The sequence below is a fragment of the Lissotriton vulgaris genome, unplaced genomic scaffold (genome assembly GCF_964263255.1).
Source record: "Lissotriton vulgaris unplaced genomic scaffold, aLisVul1.2 SCAFFOLD_882, whole genome shotgun sequence".
Taxonomy (NCBI): domain Eukaryota; kingdom Metazoa; phylum Chordata; class Amphibia; order Caudata; family Salamandridae; genus Lissotriton; species Lissotriton vulgaris.
Genome location: NW_028254400.1, coordinates 339,156 through 366,774, shown reverse-complemented (window position 1 = coordinate 366,774; position 27,619 = coordinate 339,156).

The following is a 27,619-nucleotide window of genomic DNA, read 5'->3' as shown; positions in this document are numbered from 1 at the left end:
GCGGTGTCATGCAGCATGGAGGCCTGGCGGTGTCATGCAGCACGGAGGCCTGGCGGTGTCATGCAGCACGGAGGCCTGGCGGTGTCATGCAGCACGGAGGCCTGGCGGTGTCATGCACGGAGGCCTGGCGGCGTCATGCAGCACGGAGGCCTGGCGGCGTCATGCAGCACGGAGGCCTGGCGGCGTCATGCAGCACGGAGGCCTGGCGGCGTCATGCATGGAGGCCTGGCGGTGTCATGCAGCACGGAGGCCTGGCGGTGTCATGCACGGAGGCCTGGCGGTGTCATGCACTGAGGCCTGGCGGTGTCATGCACGGAGGCCTGGCGGTGTCATGCAGCACGGAGGCCTGGCGGTGTCATGCATGGAGGCCTGGCGGTGTCATGCAGCACGGAGGCCTGGCGGTGTCATGCATGGAGGCCTGGCGGTGTTATGCACGGAGGCCTGGCAGTGTCATGCAGCACGGAGGCCTGGCGGTGTCATGCAGCACGGAGGCCTGGCGGTGTCATGCAGCACTGAGGCCTGGCGGTGTCATGCAGCACGGAGGCCTGGCGGTGTCATGCAGCACGGAGGCCTGGCGGTGTCATGCAGCACGGAGGCCTGGCGGTGTCATGCAGCACGGAGGCCTGGCGATGTCATGCACGGAGGCCTGGCGGTGTCATGCACTGAGGCCTGGCGGTGTCATGCACTGAGGCCTGGCGGTGTCATGCACGGAGGCCTGGTGGTGTCATGCAGCATGGAGGCCTAGCGGTGTCATGCACGGAGGCCTGGCGGTGTCATGCAGCACGGAGGCCTGGCGGTGTCATGCAGCACGGAGGCCTGGCGGTGTCATGCACGGAGGCCTGGTGGTGTCATGCAGCACGGAGGCCTGGCGGTGTCATGCAGCACGGAGGCCTGGCGGTGTCATGCAGCACGGAGGCCTGGCGGTGTCATGCAGCACGGAGGCCTGGTGGTGTCATGCACGGAGGCCTGGCGTTGTCATGCAGCACGGAGGCCTGGCGGTGTCATGCAGCACGGAGGCCTGGCGGTGTCATGCAGCATGGAGGCCTGGCGATGTCATGCACGGAGGCCTGGCGGTGTCATGCACTGAGGCCTGGCGGTGTCATGCACGGAGGCCTGGCGGTGTCATGCAGCATGGAGGCCTGGCGGTGTCATGCACGGAGGCCTGGCGGTGTCATGCAGCACGGAGGCCTGGCAGTGTCATGCAGCACGGAGGCCTGGCGGTGTCATGCAGCACGGAGGCCTGGCGGTGTCATGCACGGAGGCCTGGCGGTGTCATGCACGGAGGCCTGGCAGTGTCATGCAGCATGGAGGCCTGGCGGTGTCATACAGCACGGAGGCATGGCGGTGTCATACAGCATGGAGGCATGGCGGTGTCATGCAGCACGGAGGCCTGGCGGTGTCATGCAGCATGGAGGCCTGGCGGTGTCATGCAGCACGGAGGCCTGGCGGTGTCATGCAAGGAGGCCTGGCGGTGTCATGCAGCACGGAGGCCTGGCGGTGTCATGCAGCACGGAGGCCTGGCGGTGTCATGCAAGGAGGCCTGGCGGTGTCATGCAGCACGGAGGCCTGGCGGTGTCATGCAGCACGGAGGCCTGGCGGTGTCATGCATGGAGGCCTGGCGGTGTCATGCAGCACGGAGGCCTGGCGGTGTTATGCACGGAGGCCTGGCGGTGTCATGCAGCACGGAGGCCTGGCGGTGTCATGCAGCACGGAGGCCTGGCGGTGTCATGCACGGAGGCCTGGCGGTGTCATGCAGCACGGAGGCCTGGCGGTGCATGCAGCACGGAGGCCTGGCGGTGTCATGCAGCACGGAGGCCTGGCGGTGTCATGCACGGAGGCCTGGCGGTGTCATGCAGCACGGAGGCCTGGCGGTGTCATGCAGCACGGAGGCCTGGCGGTGTCATGCAGCACGGAGGCCTGGCGGTGTCATGCAGCACGGAGGCCTGGCGGTGTCATGCAGCACGGAGGCCTGGCGGTGTCATGCAGCACGGAGGCCTGGCGGTGTCATGCAGCACGGAGGCCTGGCAGTGTCATGCAGCACGGAGGCCTGGTGGTGTCATGCACGGAGGCCTGGCGGTGTCATGCAGCACGGAGGCCTGGCGGTGTCATGCAGCATGGAGGCCTGGCAGTGTCATGCATGGAGGCCTGGCGGTGTCATGCAGCACGGAGGCCTGGCGGTGTCATGCAGCACGGAGGCCTGGCGGTGTCATGCAGCATGGAGGCCTGGCGGTGTCATGCAGCACGGAGGCCTGGCGGTGTCATGCAGCACGGAGGCCTGGCGGTGTCATGCAGCACGGAGGCCTGGCGGTGTCATGCAGCACGGAGGCCTGGCGGTGTCATGCAGCACGGAGGCCTGGCGGTGTCATGCGCGGAGGCCTGGCGGTGTCATGCAGCACGGAGGCCTGGCGGTGTCATGCACGGAGGCCTGGCGGTGTCATGCAGCACAGAGGCCTGACGGTGTCATGCAGCATGGAGGCCTGGCGATGTCATGCACGGAGGCCTGGCGGTGTCATGCAGCACGGAGGCCTGGCGGTGTCATGCAGCACGGAGGTCTGGCGGTGTCATGCACGGAGGCCTGGCGGTGTCACGCAGCACGGAGGCCTGGCGGTGTCACGCAGCACGGAGGCCTGGCGGTGTCACGCAGCACGGAGGCCTGGCGGTGTCAAGCACGGAGGCCTGGCGGTGTCATGCAGCACGGAGGCCTGGCGGTGTCATGCAGCACGGAGGCCTGGCGGTGTCATGCAGCATGGAGGCCTGGCGGTGTCATGCAGCTCGGAGGCCTGGCGGTGTCATGCAGCAGGGAGGCCTGGCGGTGTCATGCAGCAGGGAGGCCTGGCGGTGTCATGCAGCACGGAGGCCTGGCGGTGTCATGCACGGAGGCCTGGCGGTGTCATGCAGCACGGAGGCCTGGCGATGTCATGCACGGAGGCCTGGCGGTGTCATGCAGCACGGAGGCCTGGCGGTGTCATGCAGCACGGAGGCCTGGCGGTGTCATGCAGCATGGAGGCCTGGCGATGTCATGCACGGAGGCCTGGCGGTGTCATGCAGCACGGAGGCCTGGCGGTGTCATGCAGCATGGAGGTCTGGCGGTGTCATGCACGGAGGCCTGGCGGTGTCAAGCACGGAGGCCTGGCGGTGTCATGCAGCACGGAGGCCTGGCGGTGTCATGCAGCACGGAGGCCTGGCGGTGTCATGCAGCACGGAGGTCTGGCGGTGTCATGCACGGAGGCCTGGCGGTGTCACGCAGCACGGAGGCCTGGCGGTGTCAAGCACGGAGGCCTGGCGGTGTCATGCAGCACGGAGGCCTGGCGGTGTCATGCAGCACGGAGGCCTGGCGGTGTCATGCAGCATGGAGGCCTGGCGGTGTCATGCAGCACGGAGGCCTGGCGGTGGCATGCAGCACGGAGGCCTGGCGGTGTCATGCAGCACGGAGGCCTGGCGGTGTCATGCAGCACGGAGGCCTGGCGATGTCATGCACGGAGGCCTGGCGGTGTCATGCAGCACGGAGGCCTGGCGGTGGCATGCAGCACGGAGGCCTGGCGGTGTCATGCACGGAGGCCTGGCAGTGTCATGCAGCACGGAGGCCTGGTGGTGTCAAGCACGGAGGCCTGGCGGTGTCATGCAGCACGGAGGCCTGGCGGTGTCATGCAGCATGGAGGCCTGGCAGTGTCATGCAGCACGGAGGCCTGGCGGTGTCATGCAGCACGGAGGCCTGGCGGTGTCATGCAGCACGGAGGCCTGGCGGTGTCATGCAGCACAGAGGCCTGGCGGTGTCATGCAGCACGGCGGCCTGGCGGTGTCATGCAGCACGGCGGCCTGGCGGTGTCATGCAGCACGGCGGCCTGGCGGTGTCATGCAGCACGGAGGCCTGGCGGTGTCATGCACGGAGGCCTGGCAGTGTCATGCAGCACGGAGGCCTGGCGGTGTCATGCAGCACGGAGGCCTGGTGGTGTCATGCAGCACGGAGGCCTGGCGGTGTCATGCAGCACGGAGGCCTGGCGGTGTCATGCACAGAGGCCTGGCGGTGTCATGCAGCACGGAGGCCTGGCGGTGTCATGCACGGAGGCCTGGCGGTGTCATGCAGCATGGAGGCCTGGCGGTGTCATGCATGGAGGCCTGGCGGTGTCATGCAGCACGGAGGCCTGGCGGTGTCATGCAGCACGGAGGCCTGGCGGTGTCATGCAGCACGGAGGCCTGGCGTTGTCATGCAGCACGGAGGCCTGGCGGTGTCATGCAGCACAGAGGCCTGGCGGTGTCATGCAGCACGGAGGCCTGGCGGTGTCATGCAGCACGGAGGCCTGGCGGTGTCATGCAGCACGGAGGCCTGGCGGTGTCATGCACGGAGGCCTGGCGGGGTCATGCAGCACGGAGGCCTGGTGGTGTCATGCACGGAGGCCTGGCGGGGTCATGCAGCACGGAGGCCTGGTGGTGTCATGCACGGAGGCCTGGCGGTGTCATGCAGCACGGAGGCCTGGCGGTGTCATGCAGCATGGAGGCCTGGCAGTGTCATGCATGGAGGCATGGCGGTGTCATGCAGCACGGAGGCCTGGCGGTGTCATGCAGCACGGAGGCCTGGCGGTGTCATGCAACACGGAGGCCTGGCGGTGTCATGCACGGAGGCCTGGCGGTGTCATGCAGCACGGAGGCCTGGTGGTGTCATGCACGGAGGCCTGGCGGTGTCATGCACGGAGGCCTGGCGGTGTCATGCAGCACGGAGGCATGGCGGTGTCATGCAGCACGGAGGCCTGGTGGTGTCATGCACGGAGGTCTGGCGTTGTCATTCAGCACGGAGGCCTGGCGGTGTCATGCAGCACGGAGGCCTGGCGGTGTCATGCAGCACGGAGGTCTGGCGGTGTCATGCAGCACGGAGGCCTGGCGATGTCATGCACGGAGGCCTGGCGGTGTCATGCACTGAGGCCTGGCGGTGTCATGCACTGAGGCCTGGCGGTGTCATGCACGGAGGCCTGGCGGTGTCATGCAGCACGGAGGCCTGGCGGTGTCATGCACGGAGGCCTGGCGGTGTCATGCAGCACGGAGGCCTGGCAGTGTCATGCACGGAGGCCTGGCGGTGTCATGCAGCACGGAGGCCTGGCGGTGTCATGCAGCACGGAGGCCTGGCGGTGTCATGCAGCACGGAGGCCTGGTGGTGTCATGAACGGAGGCCTGGCGGTGTCATGCACGGAGGCCTGGTGGTGTCATGCAGCACGGAGGCCTGGCGGTGTCATGCACGGAGGCCTGGCGGTGTCATGCAGCACGGAGTCCTGGCGGTGTCATGCACGGAGGCCTGGCGGTGTCATGCAGCACGGAGGCCTGCGGTGTCATGCAGCACGGAGGCCTGGCGGTGTCATGCGCGGAGGCCTGGCGGTGTCATGCAGCACAGAGGCCTGGCGGTGTCATGCACGGAGGCCTGGTGATGTCATGCAGCACGGAGGCCTGGCGGTGTCATGCAGCACGGAGGCCTGGTGGTGTCATGCAGCACGGAGGCCTGGCGGTGTCATGCAGCACGGAGGCCTGGCGGTGTCATGCAGCACGGAGGCCTGGCGGTGTAATGCAGCACGGAGGCCTGGTGGTGTCATGCACGGAGGCCTGGCGGTGTCATGCACGGAGGCCTGGCGGTGTCATGCAGCACGGAGCCCTGGCGGTGTCATGCAGCATGGAGGCCTGGCTTTGTCATGCACGGAGGCCTGGCAGTGTCATGCAGCACGGAGGCCTGGCGGTGTCATGCAGCACGGAGGCATGGCGGTGTCATGCAGCAAGGAGGCCTGGCGGTGTCATGCAGCATGGAGGCCTGGCGGTGTCATGCAGCACTCCTGCACGGAGGCCTGGCGGTGTCATGCAGCACGGAGGCCTGGCGGTGTCATGCAGCACGGAGGCCTGGCGGTGTCATGCAGCACGGAGGCCTGGCGGTGTCATGCAGCACGGAGGCCTGGCGGTGTCATGCAGCACGGAGGCCTGGCGGTGTCATGCAGCACGGAGGCCTGGCGGTATCATGCAGCACGGAGGCCTGGTGGTGTCATGCACGGAGGCATGGCGGTGTCATGCAGCACGGAGGCCTGGCGGTGTCATGCACGGAGGCCTGGCGGTGTCATGCACGGAGGCCTGGCGGTGTCATGCAGCACGGAGGCATGGCGGTGTCATGCAGCACGGAGGCCTGGTGGTGTCATGCACGGAGGCCTGGCGTTGTCATTCAGCACGGAGGCCTGGCGGTGTCATGCAGCACGGAGGCCTGGCGGTGTCATGCAGCACGGAGGCCTGGCGATGTCATGCACGGAGGCCTGGCGGTGTCATGCACTGAGGCCTGGCGGTGTTATTCACTGAGGCCTGGCGGTGTCATGCACGGAGGCCTGGCGGTGTCATGCAGCACGGAGGCCTGGCGGTGTCATGCACGGAGGCCTGGCGGTGTCATGCAGCACGGAGGCCTGGCGGTGTCATGCACGGAGGCCTGGCAGTGTCATGCAGCACGGAGGCCTGGCGGTGTCATGCACGGAGGCCTGGCGGTGTCATGCAGCACGGAGGCCTGGCGGTATCATGCAGCACGGAGGCCTGGCGGTGTCATGCAGCACGGAGGCCTGGCGATGTCATGCACGGAGGCCTGGCGGTGTCATGCACTGAGGCCTGGCGGTGTCATGCACTGAGGCCTGGCGGTGTCATGCACTGAGGCCTGGCGGTGTCATGCACGGAGGCCTGGCGGTGTCATGCAGCACAGAGGCCTGGCGGTGTCATGCAGCACGGAGGCCTGGCAGTGTCATGCACGGAGGCCTGGCAGTGTCATGCACGGAGGCCTGGCGGTGTCATGCAGCACGGAGGCCTGGCGGTGTCATGCACGGAGGCCTGGCGGTGTCATGCAGCACAGAGGCCTCTCGGTGTCATGCAGCACGGAGGCCTGGTGGTGTCATACATGGAGGCTCGGCGGTGTCATGCAGCACGGAGGCCTGGCTTTGTCATGCACGGAGGCCTGGCGGTGTCATGCAGCATGGAGGCCTGGCAGTGTCATGCACGGAGGCCTGGCGTTGTCATGCAGCACGGAGGCCTGGCGGTGTCATGCAGCACGGAGGCCTGGTGGTGTCATGCACGGAGGCCTGGCGGTGTCATGCAGCAGGGAGGCCTGGCGGTGTCATGCACGGAGGCCTGGCGGTGTCATGCAGCACGGAGGCCTGGCGGTGTCATGCACGGAGGCCTGGCGGTGTCATGCAGCACGGAGGCCTGGCGGTGTCATGCACGGAGGCCTGGCGGTGTCATGCAGCACGGAGGCCTGGCAGTGTCATGCACGGAGGCCTGGCGGTGTCATGCAGCACGGAGGCCTGGCGGTGTCATGCAGCACGGAGGCCTGGCGGTGTCATGCAGCACGGAGGCCTGGCGGTGTCATGCACGGAGGCCTGGCGGTGTCATGCAGCACGGAGGCCTGGCGGTGTCATGCAGCACGGAGGCCTGGCGGTGTCATGCACGGAGGCCTGGCGGTGTCATGCAGCACGGAGGCCTGGCGGTGTCATGCACGGAGGCCTGGCGGTGTCATGCAGCACGGAGGCCTGGCGGTGTCATGCGCGGAGGCCTGGCGGTGTCATGCAGCACAGAGGCCTGGCGGTGTCATGCACGGAGGCCTGGCGATGTCATGCAGCACGGAGGCCTGGCGGTGTCATGCAGCACGGAGGCCTGGCGGTGTCATGCAGCATGGAGGCCTGGCGGTGTCATGCAGCACGGAGGCCTGGCGGTGTCATGCAGCACGGAGGCCTGGCGGTGTAATGCAGCACGGAGGCCTGGTGGTGTCATGCACGGAGGCCTGGCGGTGTCATGCACGGAGGCCTGGCGGTGTCATGCAGCACGGAGCCCTGGCGGTGTCATGCAGCACGGAGGCCTGGCTTTGTCATGCACGGAGGCCTGGCAGTGTCATGCAGCACGGAGGCCTGGCGGTGTCATGCAGCAAGGAGGCCTGGCGGTGTCATGCAGCACGGAGGCCTGGCGGTGTCATGCAGCACTCCTGCACGGAGGCCTGGCGGTGTCATGCAGCACGGAGGCCTGGCGGTGTCATGCAGCACGGAGGCCTGGCGGTGTCATGCAGCACGGAGGCCTGGCGGTGTCATGCAGCACGGAGGCCTGGCGGTGTCATGCAGCACGGAGGCCTGGCGGTGTCATGCAGCACGGAGGCCTGGCGGTATCATGCAGCACGGAGGCCTGGCGGTGTCATGCACGGAGGCATGGCGGTGTCATGCAGCACGGAGGCCTGACGGTGTCATGCAGCACGGAGGCCTGGCGGTGTCATGCAACACGGAGGCCTGGCGGTGTCATGCAACACGGAGGCCTGGCGGTGTCATGCACGGAGGCCTGGCGGTGTCATGCAGCACGGAGGCCTGGCGGTGTCATGCACGGAGGCCTGGCGGTGTCATGCACGGAGGCCTGGCGGTGTCATGCAGCACGGAGGCATGGCGGTGTCATGCAGCATGGAGGCCTGGTGGTGTCATGCACGGAGGCCTGGCATTGTCATTCAGCACGGAGGCCTGGCGGTGTCATGCAGCACGGAGGCCTGGCGATGTCATGCACGGAGGCCTGGCGGTGTCATGCACTGAGGCCTGGCGGTGTCATGCAGCACGGAGGCCTGGCGATGTCATGCACGGAGGCCTGGCGGTGTCATGCACGGAGGCCTGGCGGTGTCATGCAGCACGGAGGCCTGGCGGTGTCATGCAGCACGGAGGCCTGGTGGTGTCATGCACGGAGGCCTGGCGGTGTCATGTACGGAGGCCTGGTGGTGTCATGCAGCAGGGAGGCCTGGCGGTGTCATGCACGGAGGCCTGGCGGTGTCATGCAGCACGGAGGCCTGGCGGTGTCATGCACGGAGGCCTGGCGGTGTCATGCAGCACGGAGGCCTGGCGGTGTCATGCACGGAGGCCTGGCGGTGTCATGCAGCACGGAGGCCTGGCAGTGTCATGCACGGAGGCCTGGCGGTGTCATGCAGCACGGAGGCCTGGCGGTGTCATGCAGCACGGAGGTCTGGCGGTGTCATGCACGGAGGCCTGGCGGTGTCACGCAGCACGGAGGCCTGGCGGTGTCAAGCACGGAGGCCTGGCGGTGTCATGCAGCACGGAGGCCTGGCGGTGTCATGCAGCACGGAGGCCTGGCGGTGTCATGCAGCACGGAGGTCTGGCGGTGTCATGCACGGAGGCCTGGCGGTGTCACGCAGCACGGAGGCCTGGCGGTGTCAAGCACGGAGGCCTGGCGGTGTCATGCAGCACGGAGGCCTGGCGGTGTCATGCAGCACGGAGGCCTGGCGGTGTCATGCAGCATGGAGGCCTGGCGGTGTCATGCAGCACGGAGGCCTGGCGGTGTCATGCAGCACGGAGGCCTGGCGGTGTCATGCAGCACGGAGGCCTGGCGGTGTCATGCACGGAGGCCTGGCGGCGTCATGCAGCACGGAGGCCTGGCGGCGTCATGCAGCACGGAGGCCTGGCGGCGTCATGCAGCACGGAGGCCTGGCGGCGTCATGCATGGAGGCCTGGCGGTGTCATGCAGCACGGAGGCCTGGCGGTGTCATGCACGGAGGCCTGGCGGTGTCATGCACTGAGGCCTGGCGGTGTCATGCACGGAGGCCTGGCGGTGTCATGCAGCACGGAGGCCTGGCGGTGTCATGCATGGAGGCCTGGCGGTGTCATGCAGCACGGAGGCCTGGCGGTGTCATGCATGGAGGCCTGGCGGTGTTATGCACGGAGGCCTGGCAGTGTCATGCAGCACGGAGGCCTGGCGGTGTCATGCAGCACGGAGGCCTGGCGGTGTCATGCAGCACTGAGGCCTGGCGGTGTCATGCAGCACGGAGGCCTGGCGGTGTCATGCAGCACGGAGGCCTGGCGGTGTCATGCAGCACGGAGGCCTGGCGGTGTCATGCAGCACGGAGGCCTGGCGATGTCATGCACGGAGGCCTGGCGGTGTCATGCACTGAGGCCTGGCGGTGTCATGCACTGAGGCCTGGCGGTGTCATGCACGGAGGCCTGGTGGTGTCATGCAGCATGGAGGCCTAGCGGTGTCATGCACGGAGGCCTGGCGGTGTCATGCAGCACGGAGGCCTGGCGGTGTCATGCAGCACGGAGGCCTGGCGGTGTCATGCACGGAGGCCTGGTGGTGTCATGCAGCACGGAGGCCTGGCGGTGTCATGCAGCACGGAGGCCTGGCGGTGTCATGCAGCACGGAGGCCTGGCGGTGTCATGCAGCACGGAGGCCTGGTGGTGTCATGCACGGAGGCCTGGCGTTGTCATGCAGCACGGAGGCCTGGCGGTGTCATGCAGCACGGAGGCCTGGCGGTGTCATGCAGCATGGAGGCCTGGCGATGTCATGCACGGAGGCCTGGCGGTGTCATGCACTGAGGCCTGGCGGTGTCATGCACGGAGGCCTGGCGGTGTCATGCAGCATGGAGGCCTGGCGGTGTCATGCACGGAGGCCTGGCGGTGTCATGCAGCACGGAGGCCTGGCAGTGTCATGCAGCACGGAGGCCTGGCGGTGTCATGCAGCACGGAGGCCTGGCGGTGTCATGCACGGAGGCCTGGCGGTGTCATGCACGGAGGCCTGGCAGTGTCATGCAGCATGGAGGCCTGGCGGTGTCATACAGCACGGAGGCATGGCGGTGTCATACAGCATGGAGGCATGGCGGTGTCATGCAGCACGGAGGCCTGGCGGTGTCATGCAGCATGGAGGCCTGGCGGTGTCATGCAGCACGGAGGCCTGGCGGTGTCATGCAAGGAGGCCTGGCGGTGTCATGCAGCACGGAGGCCTGGCGGTGTCATGCAGCACGGAGGCCTGGCGGTGTCATGCAAGGAGGCCTGGCGGTGTCATGCAGCACGGAGGCCTGGCGGTGTCATGCAGCACGGAGGCCTGGCGGTGTCATGCATGGAGGCCTGGCGGTGTCATGCAGCACGGAGGCCTGGCGGTGTTATGCACGGAGGCCTGGCGGTGTCATGCAGCACGGAGGCCTGGCGGTGTCATGCAGCACGGAGGCCTGGCGGTGTCATGCACGGAGGCCTGGCGGTGTCATGCAGCACGGAGGCCTGGCGGTGCATGCAGCACGGAGGCCTGGCGGTGTCATGCAGCACGGAGGCCTGGCGGTGTCATGCACGGAGGCCTGGCGGTGTCATGCAGCACGGAGGCCTGGCGGTGTCATGCAGCACGGAGGCCTGGCGGTGTCATGCAGCACGGAGGCCTGGCGGTGTCATGCAGCACGGAGGCCTGGCGGTGTCATGCAGCACGGAGGCCTGGCGGTGTCATGCAGCACGGAGGCCTGGCGGTGTCATGCAGCACGGAGGCCTGGCAGTGTCATGCAGCACGGAGGCCTGGTGGTGTCATGCACGGAGGCCTGGCGGTGTCATGCAGCACGGAGGCCTGGCGGTGTCATGCAGCATGGAGGCCTGGCAGTGTCATGCATGGAGGCCTGGCGGTGTCATGCAGCACGGAGGCCTGGCGGTGTCATGCAGCACGGAGGCCTGGCGGTGTCATGCAGCATGGAGGCCTGGCGGTGTCATGCAGCACGGAGGCCTGGCGGTGTCATGCAGCACGGAGGCCTGGCGGTGTCATGCAGCACGGAGGCCTGGCGGTGTCATGCAGCACGGAGGCCTGGCGGTGTCATGCAGCACGGAGGCCTGGCGGTGTCATGCGCGGAGGCCTGGCGGTGTCATGCAGCACGGAGGCCTGGCGGTGTCATGCACGGAGGCCTGGCGGTGTCATGCAGCACAGAGGCCTGACGGTGTCATGCAGCATGGAGGCCTGGCGATGTCATGCACGGAGGCCTGGCGGTGTCATGCAGCACGGAGGCCTGGCGGTGTCATGCAGCACGGAGGTCTGGCGGTGTCATGCACGGAGGCCTGGCGGTGTCACGCAGCACGGAGGCCTGGCGGTGTCACGCAGCACGGAGGCCTGGCGGTGTCACGCAGCACGGAGGCCTGGCGGTGTCAAGCACGGAGGCCTGGCGGTGTCATGCAGCACGGAGGCCTGGCGGTGTCATGCAGCACGGAGGCCTGGCGGTGTCATGCAGCATGGAGGCCTGGCGGTGTCATGCAGCTCGGAGGCCTGGCGGTGTCATGCAGCAGGGAGGCCTGGCGGTGTCATGCAGCAGGGAGGCCTGGCGGTGTCATGCAGCACGGAGGCCTGGCGGTGTCATGCACGGAGGCCTGGCGGTGTCATGCAGCACGGAGGCCTGGCGATGTCATGCACGGAGGCCTGGCGGTGTCATGCAGCACGGAGGCCTGGCGGTGTCATGCAGCACGGAGGCCTGGCGGTGTCATGCAGCATGGAGGCCTGGCGATGTCATGCACGGAGGCCTGGCGGTGTCATGCAGCACGGAGGCCTGGCGGTGTCATGCAGCATGGAGGTCTGGCGGTGTCATGCACGGAGGCCTGGCGGTGTCAAGCACGGAGGCCTGGCGGTGTCATGCAGCACGGAGGCCTGGCGGTGTCATGCAGCACGGAGGCCTGGCGGTGTCATGCAGCACGGAGGTCTGGCGGTGTCATGCACGGAGGCCTGGCGGTGTCACGCAGCACGGAGGCCTGGCGGTGTCAAGCACGGAGGCCTGGCGGTGTCATGCAGCACGGAGGCCTGGCGGTGTCATGCAGCACGGAGGCCTGGCGGTGTCATGCAGCATGGAGGCCTGGCGGTGTCATGCAGCACGGAGGCCTGGCGGTGGCATGCAGCACGGAGGCCTGGCGGTGTCATGCAGCACGGAGGCCTGGCGGTGTCATGCAGCACGGAGGCCTGGCGATGTCATGCACGGAGGCCTGGCGGTGTCATGCAGCACGGAGGCCTGGCGGTGGCATGCAGCACGGAGGCCTGGCGGTGTCATGCACGGAGGCCTGGCAGTGTCATGCAGCACGGAGGCCTGGTGGTGTCAAGCACGGAGGCCTGGCGGTGTCATGCAGCACGGAGGCCTGGCGGTGTCATGCAGCATGGAGGCCTGGCAGTGTCATGCAGCACGGAGGCCTGGCGGTGTCATGCAGCACGGAGGCCTGGCGGTGTCATGCAGCACGGAGGCCTGGCGGTGTCATGCAGCACAGAGGCCTGGCGGTGTCATGCAGCACGGCGGCCTGGCGGTGTCATGCAGCACGGCGGCCTGGCGGTGTCATGCAGCACGGCGGCCTGGCGGTGTCATGCAGCACGGAGGCCTGGCGGTGTCATGCACGGAGGCCTGGCAGTGTCATGCAGCACGGAGGCCTGGCGGTGTCATGCAGCACGGAGGCCTGGTGGTGTCATGCAGCACGGAGGCCTGGCGGTGTCATGCAGCACGGAGGCCTGGCGGTGTCATGCACAGAGGCCTGGCGGTGTCATGCAGCACGGAGGCCTGGCGGTGTCATGCACGGAGGCCTGGCGGTGTCATGCAGCATGGAGGCCTGGCGGTGTCATGCATGGAGGCCTGGCGGTGTCATGCAGCACGGAGGCCTGGCGGTGTCATGCAGCACGGAGGCCTGGCGGTGTCATGCAGCACGGAGGCCTGGCGTTGTCATGCAGCACGGAGGCCTGGCGGTGTCATGCAGCACAGAGGCCTGGCGGTGTCATGCAGCACGGAGGCCTGGCGGTGTCATGCAGCACGGAGGCCTGGCGGTGTCATGCAGCACGGAGGCCTGGCGGTGTCATGCACGGAGGCCTGGCGGGGTCATGCAGCACGGAGGCCTGGTGGTGTCATGCACGGAGGCCTGGCGGGGTCATGCAGCACGGAGGCCTGGTGGTGTCATGCACGGAGGCCTGGCGGTGTCATGCAGCACGGAGGCCTGGCGGTGTCATGCAGCATGGAGGCCTGGCAGTGTCATGCATGGAGGCCTGGCGGTGTCATGCAGCACGGAGGCCTGGCGGTGTCATGCAGCACGGAGGCCTGGCGGTGTCATGCACGGAGGCCTGGCGGTGTCATGCAGCATGGAGGCCTGGCGGTGTCATGCAGCACGGAGGCCTGGCGGTGTCATGCAGCACGGAGGCCTGGCGGTGTCATGCAGCACGGAGGCCTGGCGGTGTCATGCAGCACGGAGGCCTGGCGGTGTCATGCAGCACGGAGGCCTGGCGGTGTCATGCAGCACGGAGGCCTGGCGGTGTCATGCAGCACGGAGGCCTGGCGGTGTCATGCAGGGAGGCCTGGCGGTGTCATGCACGGAGGCCTGGCGGTGTCATGCAGCACGGAGGCCTGACGGTGTCATGCAGCACGGAGGCCTGGCGGTGTCATGCAGCACGGAGGCCTGGCGGTGTCATGCAGCACGGAGGCCTGGCGGTGTCATGCACGGAGGCCTGGCGGTGTCATGCACGGAGGCCTGGCGGTGTCATGCAGCACGGAGGCCTGGCGGTGTCATGCAGCACGGAGGCCTGGCGGTGTCAAACGGGAGAGACTCCATCTTTCTTTCTGCTCCGGCAGCTTGAGACGCTTCTAGGTCAAATGTAATGTTTTAGTTATGAGGTGTTGTTCGCCTGGAGAGAACCGGCTCAGGCTGGCCCTTGTCGAAGGATTGTATTTTTCTTCATGCCGAAGACACAACATCAGGCCGGCCGGCTGGGAACGTGTCCTTGGTACGGGGAGGTACAAGAATTTGGTGGGCGGCAGGCTACTGGCCGTATTTTTCCATGAAGGAACAAGCTTCTATATTAGTGAAAGCACGAAGCAGTTGTGGAGTCAGTCCGTAGGCGGCATCCAGCCGTCAGCAGCGAAGCTATTCATTATTTCAGGGAAGATAGTCGCCATTCCAAAGACTGAGAAGAATTAAGAAACTGATACTCTCTTAGAAAGATTGAAGTTATTTTAGTGGAGACGGCTGGAGAGCTTTGACATTAAGAGCACGGAGGCCTGGCGGTGTCATGCAGCACGGAGGCCTGGCGGTGTCATGCAGCACGGAGGCCTGGCGGTGTCATGCACGGAGGCCTGGCTGTGTCATGCAGCACGGAGGCCTGGCAGTGTCATGCAGCACGGAGGCCTGGCGGTGTCATGCAGCACGGAGGCCTGGCGGTGTCATGCACGGAGGCCTGGCGGTGTCATGCAGCACGGAGGCCTGGCGGTGTCATGCAGCACGGAGGCCTGGCGGTATCATGCAGCACAGAGGCCTGGCGGTGTCATGCAGCACAGAGGCCTGGCGGTGTCATGCAGCATGGAGGCCTGGCGGTGTCATGCACGGAGGCCTGGCAGTGTCATGCACGGAGGCCTGGCGGTGTCATGCACGGAGGACTGGCGGTGTCATGCAGCACGGAGGCCTGGCGGTGTCATGCAGCACGGAGGCCTGGCAGTGTCATGCAGCACGGAGGCCTGGCGGTGTCATGCACGGAGGCCTGGCGGTGTCATGCAGCACGGAGGCCTGGTGGTGTCATTCAGCACGGAGGCCTGGCGGTGTCATGCAGCACGGAGGCCTGGCGGTGTCATGCAGCACGGAGGCCTGGCGGTGTCATGCAGCACGGAGGCCTGGCGGTGTCATGCACGGAGGCCTGGCGGTGTCATGCAGCACGGAGGCCTGGCGGTGTCATGCAGCACGGAGGCCTGGCGGTGTCATGCATGGAGGCCTGGCGGTGTCATGCAGCATGGAGGCCTGGCGGTGTCATGCACGGAGGCCTGGCGGTGTCATGCAGCACGGAGGCCTGGCGGTGTCATGCAGCACGGAGGCCTGGCGGTGTCATGCAGCACAGAGGCCTGGCGGTGTCATGCAGCACGGAGGCCTGGCGGTGTCATGCAGCACGGAGGCCTGGCGGTGTCATGCACGGAGGCCTGGCGGTGTCATTCAGTACGGAGGCCTGGCTGTGTCATGCAGCACAGAGGCCTGGTGGTGTCATGCACGGAGGCCTGGCGGTGTCATGCATCACGGTGGCCTGGCGGTGTCATGCAGCACGAAGGCCTGGCGGTGTCATGCAGCACGGAGGCCTGGCGGTGTCATGCAGCACAGAGGCCTGGCGGTGTCATGCACGGAGGCCTGGCGGTGTCATGCAACACTGAGGCCTGGCGGTGTCATGCAGCACGGAGGCTTGGCGGTGTCATGCACGGAGGCCTGGTGGTGTCATGCAGCACGGAGGCCTGGTGGTGTCATGCACGGAGGCCTGGCGGTGTCATGCAGCACGGAGGCCTGGCGGTGTCATGCAGCACGGAGGCCTGGCGGTGTCATGCACGGAGGCCTGGCGGTGTCATGCAGCATGGAGGCCTGGCGGTGTCATGCAGCACGGAGGCCTGGCGGTGTCATGCAGCACGGAGGCCTGGCGGTGTCATGCAGCACGGAGGCCTGGCGGTGCCATGCAGCACGGAGGCCTGGCGGTGTCATGCATGGAGGCCTGGCGGTGTCATGCACGGAGGCCTGGCGGTGTCATGCAGCACGGAGGCCTGGCGGTGTCATGCAGCACGGAGGCCTGGCGGTGTCATGCAGCACGGAGGCCTGGCGGTGTCATGCAGCACGGAGGCCTGGCGGTGTCATGCAGCACGGAGGCCTGGCGGTGTCATGCACGGAGGCCTGGCGGTGTCATGCACGGAGGCCTGGCGGTGTCATGCACGGAGGCCTGGCGGTGTCATGCAGCACGGAGGCCTGGCGGTGTCATGCAGCACGGAGGCCTGGCGGTGTCATGCAGCACGGAGGCCTGGCGGTGTCATGCACGGAGGCCTGGCGGTGTCATGCAGCACGGAGGCCTGGCGGTGTCATGCAGCATGGAGGCCTGGCGGTGTCATGCAGCAGGGAGGCCTGGCGGTGTCATGCAGCACGGAGGCCTGGCGGTGTCATGCAGCATGGAGGCCTGGCGGTGTCATGCATGGAGGCCTGGCGGTGTCATGCAGCACGGAGGCCTGGCGGTGTCATGCAGCACGGAGGCCTGGCGGTGTCATGCAGCACGGAGGCCTGGCGTTGTCATGCAGCACGGAGGCCTGGCGGTGTCATGCAGCACAGAGGCCTGGCGGTGTCATGCAGCACGGAGGCCTGGCGGTGTCATGCAGCATGGAGGCCTGGCAGTGTCATGCATGGAGGCCTGGCGGTGTCATGCAGCACGGAGGCCTGGCGGTGTCATGCAGCACGGAGGCCTGGCGGTGTCATGCACGGAGGCCTGGCGGTGTCATGCAGCATGGAGGCCTGGCGGTGTCATGCAGCACGGAGGCCTGGCGGTGTCATGCAGCACGGAGGCCTGGCGGTGTCATGCAGCACGGAGGCCTGGCGGTGTCATGCAGCACGGAGGCCTGGCGGTGTCATGCAGCACGGAGGCCTGGCGGTGTCATGCAGCACGGAGGCCTGGCGGTGTCATGCAGCACGGAGGCCTGGCGGTGTCATGCAGCACGGAGGCCTGGCGGTGTCATGCAGCACGGAGGCCTGGCGGTGTCATGCACGGAGGCCTGGCGGTGTCATGCAGCACGGAGGCCTGGCGATGTCATGCACGGAGGCCTTGCGGTGTCATGCAGCACGGAGGCCTGGCGGTGTCATGCAGCACGGAGGCCTGGCGGTGTCATGCACGGAGGCCTGGCGGTGTCATGCAGCACGGAGGCCTGGTGGTGTCAAGCACGGAGGCCTGGCGGTGTCATGCAGCACGGAGGCCTGGCGGTGTCATGCAGCATGGAGGCCTGGCAGTGTCATGCAGCACGGAGGCCTGGCGGTGTCATGCAGCACGGAGGCCTGGCGGTGTCATGCAGCACGGAGGCCTGGCGGTGTCATGCAGCACGGAGGCCTGGCGGTGTCATGCAGCACGGCGGCCTGGCGGTGTCATGCAGCACGGCGGCCTGGCGGTGTCATGCAGCACGGAGGCCTGGCGGTGTCATGCACGGAGGCCTGGCGGTGTCATGCACGGAGGCCTGGCAGTGTCATGCAGCACGGAGGCCTGGCGGTGTCATGCAGCACGGAGGCCTGGTGGTGTCATGCAGCACGGAGGCCTGGCGGTGTCATGCAGCAGGGAGGCCTGGCGGTGTCATGCACAGAGGCCTGGCGGTGTCATGCAGCACGGAGGCCTGGCGGTGTCATGCAGCACGGAGGCCTGGCGGTGTCATGCACGGAGGCCTGGCGGTGTCATGCAGCATGGAGGCCTGGCGGTGTCATGCAGCACGGAGGCCTGGCGGTGTCATGCAGCACGGAGGCCTGGCGGTGTCATGCAGCACGGAGGCCTGGCGGTGCCATGCAGCACGGAGGCCTGGCGGTGTCATGCATGGAGGCCTGGCGGTGTCATGCACGGAGGCCTGGCGGTGTCATGCAGCACGGAGGCCTGGCGGTGTCATGCAGCACGGAGGCCTGGCGGTGTCATGCAGCACGGAGGCCTGGCGGTGTCATGCAGCACGGAGGCCTGGCGGTGTCATGCAGCACGGAGGCCTGGCGGTGTCATGCACGGAGGCCTGGCGGTGTCATGCACGGAGGCCTGGCGGTGTCATGCACGGAGGCCTGGCGGTGTCATGCACGGAGGCCTGGCGGTGTCATGCAGCACGGAGGCCTGGTGGTGTCAAGCACGGAGGCCTGGCGGTGTCATGCAGCACGGAGGCCTGGCGGTGTCATGCAGCATGGAGGCCTGGCAGTGTCATGCAGCACGGAGGCCTGGCGGTGTCATGCAGCACGGAGGCCTGGCGGTGTCATGCAGCACGGAGGCCTGGCGGTGTCATGCAGCACGGAGGCCTGGCGGTGTCATGCAGCACGGCGGCCTGGCGGTGTCATGCAGCACGGCGGCCTGGCGGTGTCATGCAGCACGGAGGCCTGGCGGTGTCATGCACGGAGGCCTGGCGGTGTCATGCACGGAGGCCTGGCAGTGTCATGCAGCACGGAGGCCTGGCGGTGTCATGCAGCACGGAGGCCTGGTGGTGTCATGCAGCACGGAGGCCTGGCGGTGTCATGCAGCACGGAGGCCTGGCGGTGTCATGCACAGAGGCCTGGCGGTGTCATGCAGCACGGAGGCCTGGCGGTGTCATGCACGGAGGCCTGGCGGTGTCATGCAGCATGGAGGCCTGGCGGTGTCATGCATGGAGGCCTGGCGGTGTCATGCAGCACGGAGGCCTGGCGGTGTCATGCAGCACGGAGGCCTGGCGGTGTCATGCAGCACGGAGGCCTGGCGTTGTCATGCAGCACGGAGACCTGGCGGTGTCATGCAGCACAGAGGCCTGGCGGTGTCATGCAGCACGGAGGCCTGGCGGTGTCATGCAGCACGGAGGCCTGGCGGTGTCATGCACGGAGGCCTGGCGGTGTCATGCAGCACGGAGGCCTGGTGGTGTCATGCACGGAGGCCTGGCGGTGTCATGCAGCACGGAGGCCTGGCGGTGTCATGCAGCATGGAGGCCTGGCAGTGTCATGCATGGAGGCCTGGCGGTGTCATGCAGCACGGAGGCCTGGCGGTGTCATGCAGCACGGAGGCCTGGCGGTGTCATGCACGGAGGCCTGGCGGTGTCATGCAGCATGGAGGCCTGGCGGTGTCATGCAGCACGGAGGCCTGGCGGTGTCATGCAGCACGGAGGCCTGGCGGTGTCATGCAGCACGGAGGCCTGGCGGTGTCATGCAGCACGGAGGCCTGGCGGTGTCATGCAGCACGGAGGCCTGGCGGTGTCATGCAGCACGGAGGCCTGGCGGTGTCATGCAGCACGGAGGCCTGGCGGTGTCATGCAGGGAGGCCTGGCGGTGTCATGCAGGGAGGCCTGGCGGTGTCATGCAGCACGGAGGCCTGACGGTGTCATGCAGCACGGAGGCCTGGCGGTGTCATGCAGCACGGAGGCCTGGCGGTGTCATGCAGCACGGAGGCCTGGCGGTGTCATGCAGCACGGAGGCCTGGCGGTGTCATGCACGGAGGCCTGGCGGTGTCATGCACGGAGGCCTGGCGGTGTCATGCAGCACGGAGGCCTGGCGGTGTCATGCAGCACGGAGGCCTAGGGTGTCAAACGGGAGAGACTCCATCTTTCTTTCTGCTCCGGCAGCTTGAGACGCTTCTAGGTCAAATGTAATGTTTTAGTTATGAGGTGTTGTTCGCCTGGAGAGAACCGGCTCAGGCTGGCCCTTGTCGAAGGATTGTATTTTTCTTCATGCCGAAGACACAACATCAGGCCGGCCGGCTGGGAACGTGTCCTTGGTACGGGGAGGTACAAGAATTTGGTGGGCGGCAGGCTACTGGCCGTATTTTTCCATGAAGGAACAAGCTTCTATATTAGTGAAAGCACGAAGCAGTTGTGGAGTCAGTCCGTAGGCGGCATCCAGCCGTCAGCAGCGAAGCTATTCATTATTTCAGGGAAGATAGTCGCCATTCCAAAGACTGAGAAGAATTAAGAAACTGATACTCTCTTAGAAAGATTGAAGTTATTTTAGTGGAGGCGGCTGGAGAGCTTTGACATTAAGAGCACGGAGGCCTGGCGGTGTCATGCAGCACGGAGGCCTGGCGGTGTCATGCACGGAGGCCTGGCGGTGTCATGCAGCACGGAGGCCTGGCAGTGTCATGCAGCACGGAGGCCTGGCGGTGTCATGCAGCACGGAGGCCTGGCGGTGTCATGCACGGAGGCCTGGCGGTGTCATGCAGCACGGAGGCCTGGCGGTGTCATGCAGCACGGAGGCCTGGCGGTATCATGCAGCACAGAGGCCTGGCGGTGTCATGCAGCACAGAGGCCTGGCGGTGTCATGCAGCATGGAGGCCTGGCGGTGTCATGCATGGAGGCCTGGCAGTGTCATGCACGGAGGCCTGGCGGTGTCATGCACGGAGGCCTGGCGGTGTCATGCAGCACGGAGGCCTGGCGGTGTCATGCAGCACGGAGGCCTGGCAGTGTCATGCAGCACGGAGGCCTGGCGGTGTCATGCACGGAGGCCTGGCGGTGTCATGCAGCACGGAGGCCTGGTGGTGTCATTCAGCACGGAGGCCTGGCGGTGTCATGCAGCACGGAGGCCTGGCGGTGTCATGCAGCACGGAGGCCTGGCGGTGTCATGCAGCACGGAGGCCTGGCGGTGTCATGCACGGAGGCCTGGCGGTGTCATGCAGCACGGAGGCCTGGCGGTGTCATGCAGCACGGAGGCCTGGCGGTGTCATGCATGGAGGCCTGGCGGTGTCATGCAGCATGGAGGCCTGGCGGTGTCATGCACGGAGGCCTGGCGGTGTCATGCAGCACGGAGGCCTGGCGGTGTCATGCAGCACGGAGGCCTGGCGGTGTCATGCAGCACAGAGGCCTGGCGGTGTCATGCAGCACGGAGGCCTGGCGGTGTCATGCAGCACGGAGGCCTGGCGGTGTCATGCACGGAGGCCTGGCGGTGTCATTCAGTTCGGAGGCCTGGCTGTGTCATGCAGCACGGAGGCCTGGTGGTGTCATGCACGGAGGCCTGGCGGTGTCATGCATCACGGTGGCCTGGCGGTGTCATGCAGCACGGAGGCCTGGCGGTGTCATGCAGCACGGAGGCCTGGCGGTGTCATGCAGCACAGAGGCCTGGCGGTGTCATGCACGGAGGCCTGGCGGTGTCATGCAACACTGAGGCCTGGCGGTGTCATGCAGCACGGAGGCTTGGCGGTGTCATGCACGGAGGCCTGGCGGTGTCATGCACGGAGGCCTGGCGGTGTCATGCAGCACGGAGGCCTGGCGGTGTCATGCAGCACGGAGGCCTGGCGGTGTCATGCACGGAGGCCTGGCGGTGTCATGCAGCATGGAGGCCTGGCGGTGTCATGCAGCACGGAGGCCTGGCGGTGTCATGCAGCACGGAGGCCTGGCGGTGTCATGCAGCACGGAGGCCTGGCGGTGCCATGCAGCACGGAGGCCTGGCGGTGTCATGCATGGAGGCCTGGCGGTGTCATGCACGGAGGCCTGGCGGTGTCATGCAGCACGGAGGCCTGACGGTGTCATGCAGCACGGAGGCCTGGCGGTGTCATGCACGGAGGCCTGGCGGTGTCATGCACGGAGGCCTGGCGGTGTCATGCACGGAGGCCTGGCGGTGTCATGCAGCACGGAGGCCTGGCGGTGTCATGCAGCACGGAGGCCTGGCAGTGTCATGCAGCACGGAGGCCTGGCGGTGTCATGCACGGAGGCCTGGCGGTGTCATGCAGCACGGAGGCGTCATTCAGCACGGAGGCCTGGCGGTGTCATGCAGCACGGAGGCCTGGCGGTGTCATGCAGCACGGAGGCCTGGCGGTGTCATGCAGCACGGAGGCCTGGCGGTGTCATGCACGGAGGCCTGGCGGTGTCATGCAGCACGGAGGCCTGGCGGTGTCATGCAGCACGGAGGCCTGGCGGTGTCATGCATGGAGGCCTGGCGGTGTCATGCAGCATGGAGGCCTGGCGGTGTCATGCACGGAGGCCTGGCGGTGTCATGCAGCACGGAGGCCTGGCGGTGTCATGCAGCACGGAGGCCTGGCGGTGTCATGCAGCACAGAGGCTTGGCGGTGTCATGCAGCACGGAGGCCTGGCGGTGTCATGCAGCACGGAGGCCTGGCGGTGTCATGCACGGAGGCCTGGCGGTGTCATTCAGTACGGAGGCCTGGCTGTGTCATGCAGCACGGAGGCCTGGTGGTGTCATGCACGGAGGCCTGGCGGTGTCATGCATCACGGTGGCCTGGCGGTGTCATGCAGCACGGAGGCCTGGCGGTGTCATGCAGCACGGAGGCCTGGCGGTGTCATGCAGCACAGAGGCCTGGCGGTGTCATGCACGGAGGCCTGGCGGTGTCATGCAACACTGAGGCCTGGCGGTGTCATGCAGCACGGAGGCTTGGCGGTGTCATGCACGGAGGCCTGGCGGTGTCATGCAGCACGGAGGCCTGGTGGTGTCATGCACGGAGGCCTGGCGGTGTCATGCAGCACGGAGGCCTGGCGGTGTCATGCAGCACGGAGGCCTGGCGGTGTCATGCACGGAGGCCTGGCGGTGTCATGCAGCATGGAGGCCTGGCGGTGTCATGCAGCACGGAGGCCTGGCGGTGTCATGCAGCACGGAGGCCTGGCGGTGTCATGCAGCACGGAGGCCTGGCGGTGTCATGCAGCATGGAGGCCTGGCGGTGCCATGCAGCACGGAGGCCTGGCGGTGTCATGCATGGAGGCCTGGCGGTGTCATGCACGGAGGCCTGGCGGTGTCATGCAGCACGGAGGCCTGACGGTGTCATGCAGCACGGAGGCCTGGCGGTGTCATGCACGGAGGCCTGGCGGTGTCATGCAGCACGGAGGCCTGGCGGTGTCATGCAGCACGGAGGCCTGGTGGTGTCATGCACGGAGGCCTGGCGTTCTCATGCAGCACGGAGGCCTGGCGGTATCATGCAGCACGGAGGCCTGGCGGTGTCATGCAGCACGGAGGCCTGGCGATGTCATGCACGGAGGTCTGGCGGTGTCATGCACTGAGGCCTGGCGGTGTCATGCACTGAAGCCTGGCGGTGTCATGCTCGGAGGCCTGGCGGTGTCATGCAGCACGGAGGCCTGGCGGTGTCATGCACGGAGGCCTGGCGGTGTCATGCAGCACGGAGTCCTGGCGGTGTCATGCAGCACGGAGGCCTGGCGGTGTCATGCACGGAGGCCTGGCGGTGTCATGCAGCATGGAGGCCTGGCGGTGTCATGCAGCACGGAGGCCTGGCGGTGTCATGCAGCACGGAGGCCTGGCGGTGTCATGCAGCACGGAGGCCTGGCGGTGTCATGCAGCACGGAGGCCTGGCGGTGTCATGCATGGAGGCCTGGCGGTGTCATGCACGGAGGCCTGGCGGTGTCATGCAGCACGGAGGCCTGGCGGTGTCATGCAGAACGGAGGCCTGGCGGTGTCATGCAGCACGGAGGCCTGGCGGTGTCATGCACGGAGGCCTGGCGGTGTCATGCAGCACGGAGGCCTGGCGGTGTCATGCAGCACGGAGGCCTGGCGGTGTCATGCAGCACGGAGGCCTGGCGGTGTCATGCAGCACGGAGGCCTGGCGGTGTCATGCAGCACGGAGGCCTGGCGGTGTCATGCAGCACGGATGCCTGGCGGTGTCAAGCACGGAGGCCTGGCGGTGTCATGCAGCACGGAGGCCTGGCGGTGTCATGCACGGAGGCCTGGCGGTGTCATGCAGCACAGAGGCCTGGCGGTGTCATACATGGAGGCTCGGTGGTGTCATGCAGCACGGAGGCCTGGCGGTGTCATGCAGCACGGAGGCCTGGCGGTGTCATGCAGCACGGAGGCCTGGCGGTGTCATGCAGCATGGAGGCCTGGCGGTGTCATGCAGCACAGAGGCCTGGCGGTGTAATGCGCGGAGGCCTGGCGGTGTCATGCAGCACGGAGGCCTGGCGGTGTCATGCAGCACGGAGGCCTGGCGGTGTCATGCAGCACGGTGTCATGCAGCACGGAGGCCTGGCGGTGTCATGCAGCACGGAGGCCTGGCGGTGTCATGCAGCACGGAGGCCTGGCGGTGTCATGCAGCACGGAGGCCTGGCGGTGTCATGCAGCACGGAGGCCTGGCGGTTTCATGCAGCACGGAGGCCTGGCGGTGTCATACATGGAGGCTCGGCGGTGTCATGCAGCACGGAGGCCTGGTGGTGTCATGCACGGAGGCCTGGCGGTGTCATGCACGAGGCCTGGTGGTGTCATGCAGCACGGAGGCCTGGCGGTGTCATGCACGGAGGCCTGGCGGTGTCATGCAGCACGGATGCCTGGCGGTGTCATGCACGGAGGCCTGGCGGTGTCATGCAGCACGGAGGCCTGGCGGTGTCATGCAGCACGGAGGCCTGGCGGTGTCATACATGGAGGCTCGGCGGTGTCATGCAGCACGGAGGCCTGGCAGTGTCATACATGGAGGCTCGGCGGTGTCATGCAGCACGGAGGCCTGGCGGTGTCATGCGTGGAGGCCTGGCGGTGTCATGCGTGGAGGCCTGGCGGTGTCATGCAGCACAGAGGCCTGGCGGTGTCATGCAGCACGGAGGCCTGGCGGTGTCATGCACGGAGGCCTGGCGGTGTCATGCAGCACAGAGGCCTGCGGTGTCATGCAGCACGGAGGCCTGGCGGTGTCATGCAGCACCGAGGCCTGGCGGTGTCATGCAGCACCGAGGCCTGGCGGTGTCATGCAGCACGGAGGCCTGGCGGTGTAATGCAGCACGGATGCCTGGCGGTTTCATGCAGCACCGAGGCCTGGCGGTGTCATGCACGGAGGCCTGGCGGTGTCATGCAGCACCGAGGCCTGGCGGTGTCATGCACGGAGGCCTGGCGGTGTCATGCAGCACGGAGGCCTGACGTTGTCATGCAGCACGGAGGCCTGGCGGTGTCATGCACGGAGGCCTGGCGGTGTCATGCAGCACGGAGGCCTGGCGGTGTCATGCAGCACAGAGGCCTGGCGGTGTCATGCAGCATGGAGGCCTGGCGGTGTCATGCAGCACAGAGGCCTGGCGGTGTAATGCGCGGAGGCCTGGCGGTGTCATGCAGCACGGAGGCCTGGCGGTGTCATGCACTGAGGCCTGGCGGTGTCATGCAGCACGGAGGCCTGGCGGTGTCATGCAACATGGAGGCCTGGCGGTGTCATGCAGCACGGAGGCCTGGCGGTGTCATGCAGCACAGAGGCCTGGCGGTGTCATGCAGCACGGAGGCCTGGCGGTGTCATGCAGCACGGAGGCCTGGCGGTGTCATGCAGCACGGAGGCCTGGCGGTGTCATGCAGCACGGAGGCCTGGCGGTGTCATGCACGGAGGCCTGGCGGTGTCATGCAGCACGGAGGCCTGGCGGTGTCATGCAGCACGGAGGCCTGGCGGTGTCATGCAGCACGGAGGCCTGGCGGTGTCATGCAGCACGGAGGCCTGGCGGTGTCATGCAGCACAGAGGCCTGGCGGTGTCATGCAGCACGGAGGCCTGGCAGTGTCATGCAGCACGGACGCCTGGCGGTGTCATGCACGGAGGCCTGGCGGTGTCATGCAGCACGGAGGCCTGGCGGTGTCATGCAGCACGGTGTCATGCAGCACGGAGGCCTGGCGGTGTCATGCAGCACGGAGGCCTGGCGGTGTCATGCATGGATGCCTGGCGGTGTCATGCAGCATGGAGGCCTGGCGGTGTCATGCACGGAGGCCTGGCGGTGTCATGCAGCACGGAGGCCTGGTGGTGTCATGCAGCACGGAGGCCTGGTGGTGTCATGCAGCACGGAGGCCTGGCGGTGTCATGCAGCACGGAGGCCTGGCGGTGTCATGCAGCACGGAGGCCTGGCGGTGTCATGCACCACGGAGGCCTGGCGGTGTCATGCACGGAGGCCTGCCGGTGTCAATCACGGAGGCCTGGCGGTGTCATGCAGCACAGAGGCCTGGCGGTGTCATGCAGCACAGAGGCCTGGCGGTGTCATGCATGGACGCCTGGCGGTGTCATGCAGCACGGAGGCCTGGCGGTGTCATGCACGGAGGCCTGGCGGTGTCATGCAGCACGGAGGCCTGGTGGTGTCATGCAGCACGGAGGCCTGGTGGTGTCATGCAGCACGGAGGCCTGGCGGTGTCATGCAGCACGGAGGCCTGGCGGTGTCATGCACCACGGAGGCCTGGCAGTGTCATGCAGCACGGAGGCCTGGCGGTGTCATGCACGGAGGCCTGCCGGTGTCAATCACGGAGGCCTGGCGGTGTCATGCAGCACAGAGGCCTGGCGGTGTCATGCAGCACAGAGGCCTGGCGGTGTCATGCAGCACGGAGGCCTGGCGGTGTCATGCATGGAGGCCTGGCGGTGTCATGCAGCACGGAGGCCTGGCGGTGTCATGCAACACGGAGGCATGGCGGTGTCATGCACGGAGGCCTGGCGGTGTCATGCAGCACGGATGCCTGGCGGTGTCATGCATGGAGGCCTGGCGGTGTCATGCAGCACGGAGGCCTGGCGGTGTCATACATGGAGGCTCGGCGGTGTCATGCAGCACGGAGGCCTGGCAGTGTCATACATGGAGGCTCGGCGGTGTCATGCAGCACGGAGGCCTGGCGGTGTCATGCGTGGAGGCCTGGCGGTGTCATGCGTGGAGGCCTGGCGGTGTCATGCAGCACGGAGGCCTGGCGGTGTCATGCAGCACGGAGGCCTGGCAGTGTCATGCACGAAGGCCTGGCGGTGTCATGCAGCACAGAGGCCTGGCGGTGTCATGCAGCACAGAGGCCTGGCGGTGTCATGCAGCACGGAGGCCTGGCGGTGTCATGCAGCACGGAGGCCTGGCGGTGTCATGCAGCACGGTGTCATGCAGCACGGAGGCCTGGCGGTGTCATGCAGCACGGAGGCCTGGCGGTGTCATGCAGCACGGAGGCCTGGCGGTGTCATGCAGCACGGAGGCCTGGCGGTGTCATGCAGCACGGAGGCCTGGCGGTGTCATGCAGCACGGAGGCCTGGCGGTTTCATGCAGCACGGAGGCCTGGCGGTGTCATACATGGAGGCTCGGCGGTGTCATGCAGCACGGAGGCCTGGTGGTGTCATGCACGGAGGCCTGGCGGTGTCATGCACGAGGCCTGGTGGTGTCATGCAGCACGGAGGCCTGGCGGTGTCATGCACGGAGGCCTGGCGGTGTCATGCAGCACGGAGGCCTGGCGGTGTCATGCAGCACGGATGCCTGGCGGTGTCATGCACGGAGGCCTGGCGGTGTCATGCAGCACGGAGGCCTGGCGGTGTCATGCAGCACGGAGGCCTGGCGGTGTCATACATGGAGGCTCGGCGGTGTCATGCAGCACGGAGGCCTGGCAGTGTCATACATGGAGGCTCGGCGGTGTCATGCAGCACGGAGGCCTGGCGGTGTCATGCGTGGAGGCCTGGCGGTGTCATGCGTGGAGGCCTGGCGGTGTCATGCAGCACAGAGGCCTGGCGGTG